We start from the raw sequence: 10,592 nt of genomic DNA, 5'->3' as shown, positions 1-10,592 counted from the left end.
GTAAGACAGAATATGAAGAAGACTTAAATGTATATGTTGTATCACTCATTTCAAGTTTGTATACGGACTTTGTAGAAATGAGAAAAGATGTGTTTCTTGTACAAAAACTGCTCGAACGGATTTATGAGGAAGAACGACATTTCACAAGTTTTACGGTCACCGTCGCAAATTAGTTGAACGATACGATGTGTCGATGTCTCAACTCACTTACGACATGTTTTCGCAGTCTTAAATCTTTAGATTCCAGTGTAGTTGTCTGATCTATAATGTTTACCGATTGCGTCCTATTTCCAATTGTGATATTCTGGCTGAGTGTGGATTCGCATGGCGGCTGTTGGATGTATAACAGGAGAAGCTTACTCTGTCGACGCATCCGGTCTTTATCCTTTTTGAGTCCATGCACTATTACCCTTTGTTTATATTTTTTACCTTGATTATCCTTTTCTCAATCGATTAGATGATGTGAGCATCGGTAAACTGTTGTCGTTTTAATTAACTTAATTGCTATTTGTTTTGTTTCGAAAATATAATAAATGGAGTGTTTAATGATGCTATGATTTAAGGATTATGGTAGCTAATTTGAATTATGCCCCTCTGTATTTCACGACGGAAGGAATAATCATAAGCTTACAAAGCCAAATGTTTTTTTCGTTGTTTTCAGTTAATTTTAAATGCAAAATCTAAATATATGCTATATATAACGCATTTTCAAATTGTTAAAATCAATTTTCGAAAAAAAAAAATCGTTTATGTTGACCTCTAAACAAAAAATTTATAATGCATGTACAATACTTATTCCGTTTTTGGCTATATTATTTTAGATTTATTATTAAACTTTCGTTTTTAATTCCATATCATTTTTTCAATCATGAAAAGAACACTTGATCAATTTTGTGCGTCTAAAGAGCTTTCGTCGACTTACCTTAATCGGGTAATAGAAAAATTAAAAATATGTGATCTAATAAAGCTTGGCGAGCTATATGACCAAAATAGAAGTAAAACAAATCACTCAAAATAAGGACCGTCCTGAATATGCATGAAATATTTGCCATTGGACGTTAAGCAACCAACAATCAATTAACCAGACTTCGAGGTTGCAACCTTGATTTCTAATAATTTATCATTAATTTTAATAATTTTACGAAAATTTTAGAAATGTACATACATGTTTACAAATGTTTGTCTGTTATCAACGATTTTATTGGCAAAACACTGACTACGGTGCTCATGATACCCTCGGATACAAACAGTGTACCAATAGCGGTATGGACTCAGTGCTTAAAAACAAAAGAAAATAACACTTTATAAATGTTGTGTCTCTAAAACCTTTTTCTTGGTTTGCTTTCATAATATTGATATAAAACTAAATGGATTAAAGTTAACACAGTCATAGGTATTTGATAAATAATACTATAGAAAACAATATTTCTTTTATTAAGCAAATACAATTAACAACTGATTTATGAAAATGTTAAAACAACCTTTGCTCTTTCGCTTCCTGAACACTACAGCGAAAATTATGAAATGCGGGATATATGCTGCCGTACAAAATTATTAGATGGATTTGTTTCATATTTTTGTAGGTGAAGATATTTCGAAACAGCAATATAGAATAATTTATTTTATCAGTTAATAATACATTATTTGTCGGAGAGATCGTTTTTTGTGCTTACGGTTGAAGGGATCTATAGTATTGGTATTTACTAATATCCTTATACCCAAAAAAGAGAAAGAGAAGACAGAAACACATAGGTCGTTTTCAATTAAACAACAAATGTCATTATCATTTAAACAAAATAATAGTTGTGATAAATGTGACTTTTAACGGCAATCAAATGTTAATATATTCATGTTGTGTCCCATATTCTTCATGTCTCTGTTGGTATCACTTTAATTGTTTTCGCATCTTCATACGCTGTATATGTGCTTTCGTATGATCTGTATAAAACATGACTTGTTTCCTTTATACACTGTATACCACATCCAGCTAAACCTAAGGTTATTGCACGAGCTAGACGTCTGCCAAAAAACATACCTGACCTTAAAATAATATATTTAATTTGCACTGTTTACCATGAAGAATTCTTGTATGCAGTGATTAGCCTCAGATGTTATTCAACGGTCAAATAATCTACCATGGGTTCATTAATGCAAAAGAAAACAAGGATTGTTTTGTCTTATCATTAATTACGAATGTGCTCATTATAGACCCGGCAGTACCTGGTCAGATGTAATTGTTGTGTCTTGTTGCTGGGTCGATTTAAATCATCAATGTCACACATATGATGTGTTTGATCTTTTGATTTTGCCATTTAATAAAGGATTTTTCATTTTGATTTTTCTTTAGAATTCGGTATTTTTTGGTATTCAACTTTATACGGACAATCTAAAACATATTAAGTAGACATGTCAACAAGTGCATGTATTTTTTACTTAAAAATATAATATTGACACTGATTTATTTTGAATTGGGATGCAAAGTGCTAAATACATCTACATGGCATATTTAACAGGTTTTATTCAATATTTAACGAAATGATTTATTTGAATTTAACAAAACAATTCTATTTTAGTTGGATAACTGAACACGCTAATTGCTTGAGGCATGCTTTTATGAAGAAAAAAAAAACCCCATTCATTTTGGACTAAACTTATGACATATAGTGCAAGTCAATAGAAGCACACACCTTCAAAATAATTTTCATGAAAAGAAACAAAGTAGACTGGTAACAGCATGAGGTTTGAAAGTATTAGAGACATTTTTTAGTCAAAAAATGATAATAAGTTTACGACTGTGATAATGTTGAAGGTGAAGTACAAAATTTAACTACACGTATATACTTGGTACAGACACGCGTATGAAAAATGACATTTCAGGAATCGTCGGACCACATTATAATTATAGAATTCGTTCGAACTACCGAATAGTTATACTTCGGAAAACATGTGAACTTACCGAAATAAAGGTTGATTCATTCTGCATTATTTTTTTCCGCAGATACCCCAGATAACAAACCATTGCTGAGTTATTAACACAAAATGTTTGCATTTTAAGGTATATGTATTTGAAAACTTCTCACTAGTAGAAACCAATCGATTCAAATAACCACTTCTTCGCAAATTTGCTGAAATATGTAATATAGAAAAAGGAAGATGTAGTATGACTGCTCATGTGACAACTATCCACCAGAATTAAAATGACGTGGATCTAAGCAACTATATGTCAATGATCGGCCTTCAACAATGTACAAAACACATACTATAGTCAGCTATAATAAATCCCCGACAAAATGAGAAAAAAAACCTTACGGCTTGATTAATGAAATACTATTCACGATAAAAAAAAAAGACATACAATAACCAACGACAACCACTGATTGACAAGCCCCTAACTTGGGACAGGCACATACAAAATTGAGAGAGCTTAAACATATTTTTGATTCCTCTACCCTGTCCACACATGGGACACCAGTGTAACAGCGCATTAGAACAAACTGAACAAATCAGTTGGAAATGACTTGAGATCACCCCCGGCTTTAGTGGGGTTTGTGTTGCTCAGTCTTACGTTTTCTATGTCATGTTTTGCGTACTGTTGTTTGTCTTTTCGTCATTTTTTTATTTTTGCCATAGCATTGTCAGTTTGTTTTCGACATATGAAATTGAATATCCCTTTGGTGTATTCCGCCTCTCTCTTGAACAAAGCAGATTGGTACAAAGCAGACGAAAAAAGAAACATAACTAATATAAAAACATAAGAAACAAATTACCGATCTAGGAGAACTTGCAGTTTATCAACACTATTTCAAAGCCAAAAACAACTAAGAAATAATACATGCTCTCCCGGACTAAAGTATAAATCAATACACATTCAACAGATTTAGCGTAAACACAGACAGTCAGAACAAATATGACCTTTCGACCTTAAAACCATATTTAAAAATGAAAATCCTTAGTTACAATTATTGAATGAAATAAATTTTGTCGATAGTTAAACTATTGCAGTGTAAAAATCTGATAAAGATTGATGGATAAAAGTTCTAATTGGTTCGATTGACTAAAAGGGATTTTTTTCATTTTAAAAAGTTTTATTTTGTGGTAGACACAATTAGTATGAAATACTTTGCTACTACATTTTACTGTTAACTGTTGAAATACATGGGTTAATACCAATTTTAACCACTGACTTTGTTTACAACATTGGAAAATTAAATAATTACTGGTTTGCAGTGTTTATTTCCTGTCATGCCGTAAACAACAAATTAAAAAAAACACAAAAAAAATGTTACAGGAAGTATTTCGATGGTTTTTCATCCTCTTTTAGGTGAAGTCTCAGAAGTCCAAATAATTTGAACCAAATACGTCCTACAAAAATTGAAACAAACAGTATGCTGACCTCTAGATGATTTTGTCGTTTGATGGTTGTCTCATTTAGTTGCCACACTTCTATTATTCATAAATTAGACACTTTACTTACTAAATCATTCTATGATAAATGAACAAAATTCAAATTCAAAAATATTGTTGCTTTGATAACATACAAACAAGCTTTCCTCTTGTTCATCCAATCATGCAATAAGTAAATGTAATTCGATAATGTGTAATAAATCAATACAAAATGATCGAATTGGTCCATGAAAAATATTCTGCCACAAATATGTGTAGAATCCAAATAAATACAAACAGTTAATGTGAAAACAAAATAATCTCATTATGTGTTACATATTTGTTTTTCGTTCATTTTTTGTACATAAATTAGGCCGTTAGTTTTCTCGTTTGAATTGTTTTACATTGTCATTTGGGGGCCTTTTATAGCTGACTGTGCGGTATTGGCTTTGCTCATTGTTGAAGGCCGTACGGTGACCTATAGTTGTTAATTTCTGTGTCATTTTAGTCTCTTGTGGAGAGTTGTCTCATTGGCAATCATACCATATCTTCTTTTTTATATCAACCAATGATATCGATATCAGTGAAAATGGACTTTTAATTCCAATATACTTCTTTACGATATACAGCATAAGATGACATGTATTACATTGATATCATTCACGTACTTTATCATCGGAGCCTTAGAGTTGATAATAGTCTATTCTGGGGGACATTACAGTATCGTGTTCACAGATTCGACTAATTGCTATCTAGATGTTTAATGGTTTTTGTGTCCAATATCTCTTTATTTTTAGATTCAAATTCAAGAATACAAACAATCTAGGTTAAAGATACTAAAGGGATAGTCAAACTCTTTTACATACCATACTGTTATCTCAATTATAATGCAAGTGAAAGAAAACATCGTTATATGATATTATTTACAATCATTTACATGACGTGTTCGCTTGTCTGCGTAAAGTCAAATCACCATCCATTGTTGTATTAATGCTATGATATTTGAAGTGTTATCCATTAAATTACAATTTCAGTTAACGTAAAGAAAAGTTTAATCCTGTTACTTGTTTCAAAAACGATTTACAGATATCAATACGTATGCAGACTTATATCCATGATGCAGAACAAATATTCAACAATTTTATTATGGTACATGTTTTAAAATCCCAATTAGAATTTTGAAGGATATTGTCATATAAGATAGACATTTAAACTTTTCGTTTTCTCATTTTTTTTCAAATTGCATCATTTATAGATATTTTTCGTTATTGCCTAAAACGAATACATATTGTTATCTTTTTTTTTCGTAATTGTTATTAATTGAAATTTCTCGGGGAGATGTGTCCGGTGTGTTTGTCGGTGTCACGTTTGAAAGCAATTTGATATATTTAATTGTATCATACCCATTCAGACATACATTGAAAGTTCAGGTCAGATTGTTGATAAACCTTATTACACTTGACATGTTTGCTGTTTGTTCATTCGGCTAACTTTGTATCCTTGACATTTCAATTAACGACTTATCGTAGGCATACAAGTACATGCACAATTAGGACAATATGTATGAAATAAGTTTAGAGGAAGAATTTCATTATAACAACGTTTGTATAAATCATTCCTTGAATATATTTTATTAAACATTATAACAGTTCAATGAAGCACTATGCTGTACATTCATATACTTATATATTCATTTGTATAATAATATAGTGATATTACCTTAGCTGAAAGTTCATAAAATGTATGCTTTAAGTGCAAGCTTATATCAAGCTTGAAATCAAAGTCAATACAAATGTCATCATTTTACTCTCTGTCAATTCAAAATCATTTTAGAAATTTGCAATGAGAGAATGTTAAAGCTTTAATGTTCACAGTTGTCATATAGTTCGTCGGTACTTATATATTTCAATAATTGACAACCTTTTAAGGAATCCAATGATATAAAGTTATCAAAATTACCTTTTGCCTTTATTTTCACCACTTTGGTAAAAACTGTAGAAAGTATGAAAATGTCGGAAAATGAAGCATTGCGTTTTCTCCAATAAATGAAACGAAACAGATTCATAATATCGCATGCAATAAGGAATAAAATTTCTATGATGAGTTTTTTTTTTCTCAAAAAGTAGTAAACAGTTTTTCTATATGAGACGATCCTCTCTTCGAATAGAGGATAGCATTGTGAACTAATGAATCCACAAACCGATGAACTACAGAAATAGGTCTATTATATACTAAAAACAGCTCAGAAGGACAGAGGTACCTACTTCTATTTTTTTATTTTTGGCGGGAACATTTTTTTCATCATGAATGGCCAATTATACATCGGATAACAATTGCTCCTCTTGCGTCATTAAATGTCAACCATTGATAACTATCTTGTTGATTTAGTGAAAATATGACTTTATGATAAAATGGTTTCTGATGATGAGGCAAGAAGTCCCTTTGTCTCTCGTGGATAATTGTCTCATTAGTAATTATACAACATCTCCTTGTATATGTTTATGTATGTTATATATATAACAAAATTATAGCAATGACATTAAAATGAATTGTGAATAGGTTTCGGCGAGTTTAAAAAAAAAAGGATGAAATGGTGTTGTAGTGTTCAGAGATATATCATCACATTCTAATCGAAATAAATTATATTGGCATGGAGGCTTCCTGATAATATACATGTCAAAAATATAAAGTTCTGCCATTGTGTCTACTGAGATGCGTATTATTCAACTCACCGAAGTTTTGTCCGATTGTAAAATGTAAATGTTGCCAAGCCTTTCGAACATTTTATCATTATTTTCATGGAAATAGATAATTTCTGTTGGAAATGGCAACAGACTGCTATATTTTCAAGATGTAAATGAACAAGTATGTTTTTTGTGTAATGATAAGATTGAGAATAAAAACGGTATCAAACTATCATGTCCGTTCGACACAGATTTGTGTAATATTTTAAACAGTCAAGCATTGAAATGTAATTCATATTCTTATATTGTACTTTATTTGGCGTTTTAAACTTTTTTTATTCGAGCGTCACTGATAAGTTTTTTGTAGACGAAACGCGCGTCTGGCGTCCAAAATTTTAATCATGGTAATTATGATGGCTTTAATGTAATTGATGACTTAGAGGAATATTTTTTGGTTTCCTAGACCTGTTTTAATGTTTTCAGTCGACGGATATACATATCATATTATAACCTTGGTCATTTTATACAGTGTTATGTTATATATGCGTTTTTTTGCGGACAATATATATTATAGACTTTAAGAATTATTAAAAGAATGACACGTTTCACTAGTATGCGGAATTTAATCTAGAATACCAATTTTAGAGCCACGTGTGAACGGAAACTGGAGTCCATTCCGATATAATAAATATAAATCAAGATATACATCGGATTTCATAGTATCCTATTTAAACCTAGCATGCGTATGAATTGATTATAATAGTCATGGAATTTCTTATTTTCCCTTCTTTTATATCGTTTCACGACATTCATTCGGACTGAACTAAACAAGTATAGGTTTACTACAGGAACTAAATTATCTTGACGGTGATATTGTAATGTATACATTGAAAGCCTATGTTATTTATGATTGTAAGATATACCCTTAGGAGTTCTTTTGTTTCAATTTTTTTGATTTGATTTGTAACAAATAAAACGTTTCTAATATTACAGCAAGTTTGTAATTTTCCTGAAAACAAGTCATCCAGTATAATGTATTCAAAAAAATTATTAATCTTTTTGTAAAATGTTTTTTTATTATTCAATGTCAGTTCCATTCTTATTGGTCCAATATACATATTCGGATAAATGTTTGAAATTTGTGTTCTTTCGGTGCTCTATTGAGTTCAAAATTATCATATATATTTAAAACGCATAATAATTTTATCTTTCCTTTCAATTGAATACACAGTATGATATCGGTTGAAAAAGTAAGATAGCAAAAATACACCAAAGAAAAATTCAAAAAGGAATGTCCCTTGTCAAGTGATAAAGTCAAAAGCTTAAACACATCAAACGAATGGAAAACAACTGTCATATTCCAGTCAAGTTAACATTTTGGGTTGAACCCAATAAGTTGAAGGAACCATGAATATTTATAGATGGCATAATTCACTATAGGAAGCAACTGGTCGTTGTGTAGTTTTACCTTGTGTGACTGACAAATAAAAAGACAAATCTCATTTCGTTAAAAACTTATAATATATAATAGTATCTGAATATATTCGCTACAGTTTCACCATAAAGGACTATCCCAACATATACAGATATATTCAAAATAGTACACATAGGACAAACTGGTTTCAGGAAATCACAACCCACATCATGTCTTATTCGTATTCGATTTGTCGTAATAACATTTGAAATTGAATTCAGTAAAATACCCAATGGAAAGATAACTGTAGTAACGATACTCCATTTTGTAAGAGATAAACAATAAAGTAGTAACATAATATCCAACAGTATGTCCTGTTGTTTATAATTTGCCAAATTACGGCCTTCAACACGGAGCCTTGGCTCACACCGAACAGCAAGCTATAACATGTATAAAGGGCCCCAAATAGACTAGTGTAAAACAATCCAAACAGGAAAACCAACGGCTTATTCTATACAAAACGAGAAACGAGAAAAACTTATGAACCACACCTACAAACAACAATCACTGAACAACAAAAGTATATTATAGTGACATAACATAATGTCGTAGAATCTGGTTGGTCAGTAATGACGTCTTTGTTTATAATACAAATGACTATGAATAAATCTACATTGATGATCATTCCTAGCATGAGACGGATGAAAAACAGTACATCCCTGAAATAAGACGTCATATCGCTGAATAAATTCTTTTCCATAAACAGACAAAACATCAGTACCAACGAAGATGAAATGTCCAAAAAGAATTCGAATGGCACATTTACTGATATCGGGACAAATCGTGCAAACACAAAATGATGTAAAAATCGTTTTGATTACATGTAAATAAAGGCAGTCACACAAGATTGTCAAAGGAAGTAAAAATTGTAATTTGTAAATGAATGACCAGGCAAATAATGTATTTCATGTATGTACATCTATATAAACATTGACGTAGTAATATTGGAAAACAAAATTCCCGATAAAAGCTTAATAAAACAAATTAGTGATCTGTAACTGTAACAGCGTCAGAATCATAATATCTATACTACTAAAATAACGAGGTCCAATTTGTTACCCGGCATGACGTAAAAACGACGAAACAAAGAATCCAAATTTAAATATAACTAATATAGGACAATGGTGTTGTTTAAAATTTATACCATTCCAGGCCCTTTTGTTTTCCACATGATTAATATTACCAATAATTAACAAGTTCCAGGTCGAATCCGGTAATAGTACCAATAGTATATGTCACATGTAGTTTCCGGTTGAGTTACCTGTTACGTTCTGTAAATCCCTGCTCTATTAGGAGAACCTGGAATTCTTCCAGTAGTTGTTTTACATCTATGTTACACTGTAGTACACATTTTAACAAATCTGTTTTCTTCCACCTCAATACCACAATTAGTATAAGTTTTGGTTATTTGGTTAGAAACTTAAATTAAGCTTATAGTATTTGTATTGTGGTAAGAAAACCAGGACGGGATCAAACAAAAAGAAACAGAGAAAACTGTTCCCCTTCAGCATGACTTTATTAAATCCCAATACGAATACTTAAAAACCAGGCTAAAAATAAGGCAGAGGTATCTTAGTTCAGTCAAAGACCCGCGGACTATTAAACTAACTTTACTGACAAAATCATATCATAACTTCATATTATGTCATTAAATTTAGCGTTTTAATACTTATCATATGAATGTTTATATTAATGATTTTAGTTAATTGAATTAGTGTATGAAATATATATTGAAGAATTAATCACTTCAGTATTAAATACGATAACATTCCTGAATATGTATACGAAATCATATTTTAACTTGTTCAAATATTTAAACAAAATACATTATAACATAGTTTTTTTAGTTTTACCCAATCAAATTGTTCAACTGATGACAAAACTGAAAAAAAGATTTAGCAAACCCTGTTGAACCTAAGTGCGGTTTCCGATGAACTAATTCGTCGCAGCTAAGCAAATTGCTCAATAATAACAAAACCATAAAGATTTAGTAAAACCTCTTCAAGTCAAATCCTGTTTCGGAAAACACTGCTGTTTTAGATGTACCAGAA

This window comes from Mytilus californianus, unplaced genomic scaffold (genome assembly GCF_021869535.1).
Source record: "Mytilus californianus isolate M0D057914Y unplaced genomic scaffold, xbMytCali1.0.p SCAF_9, whole genome shotgun sequence".
Classification (NCBI taxonomy): Eukaryota; Metazoa; Mollusca; class Bivalvia; order Mytilida; family Mytilidae; genus Mytilus; species Mytilus californianus.
This window is presented reverse-complemented; position numbering follows the sequence as displayed.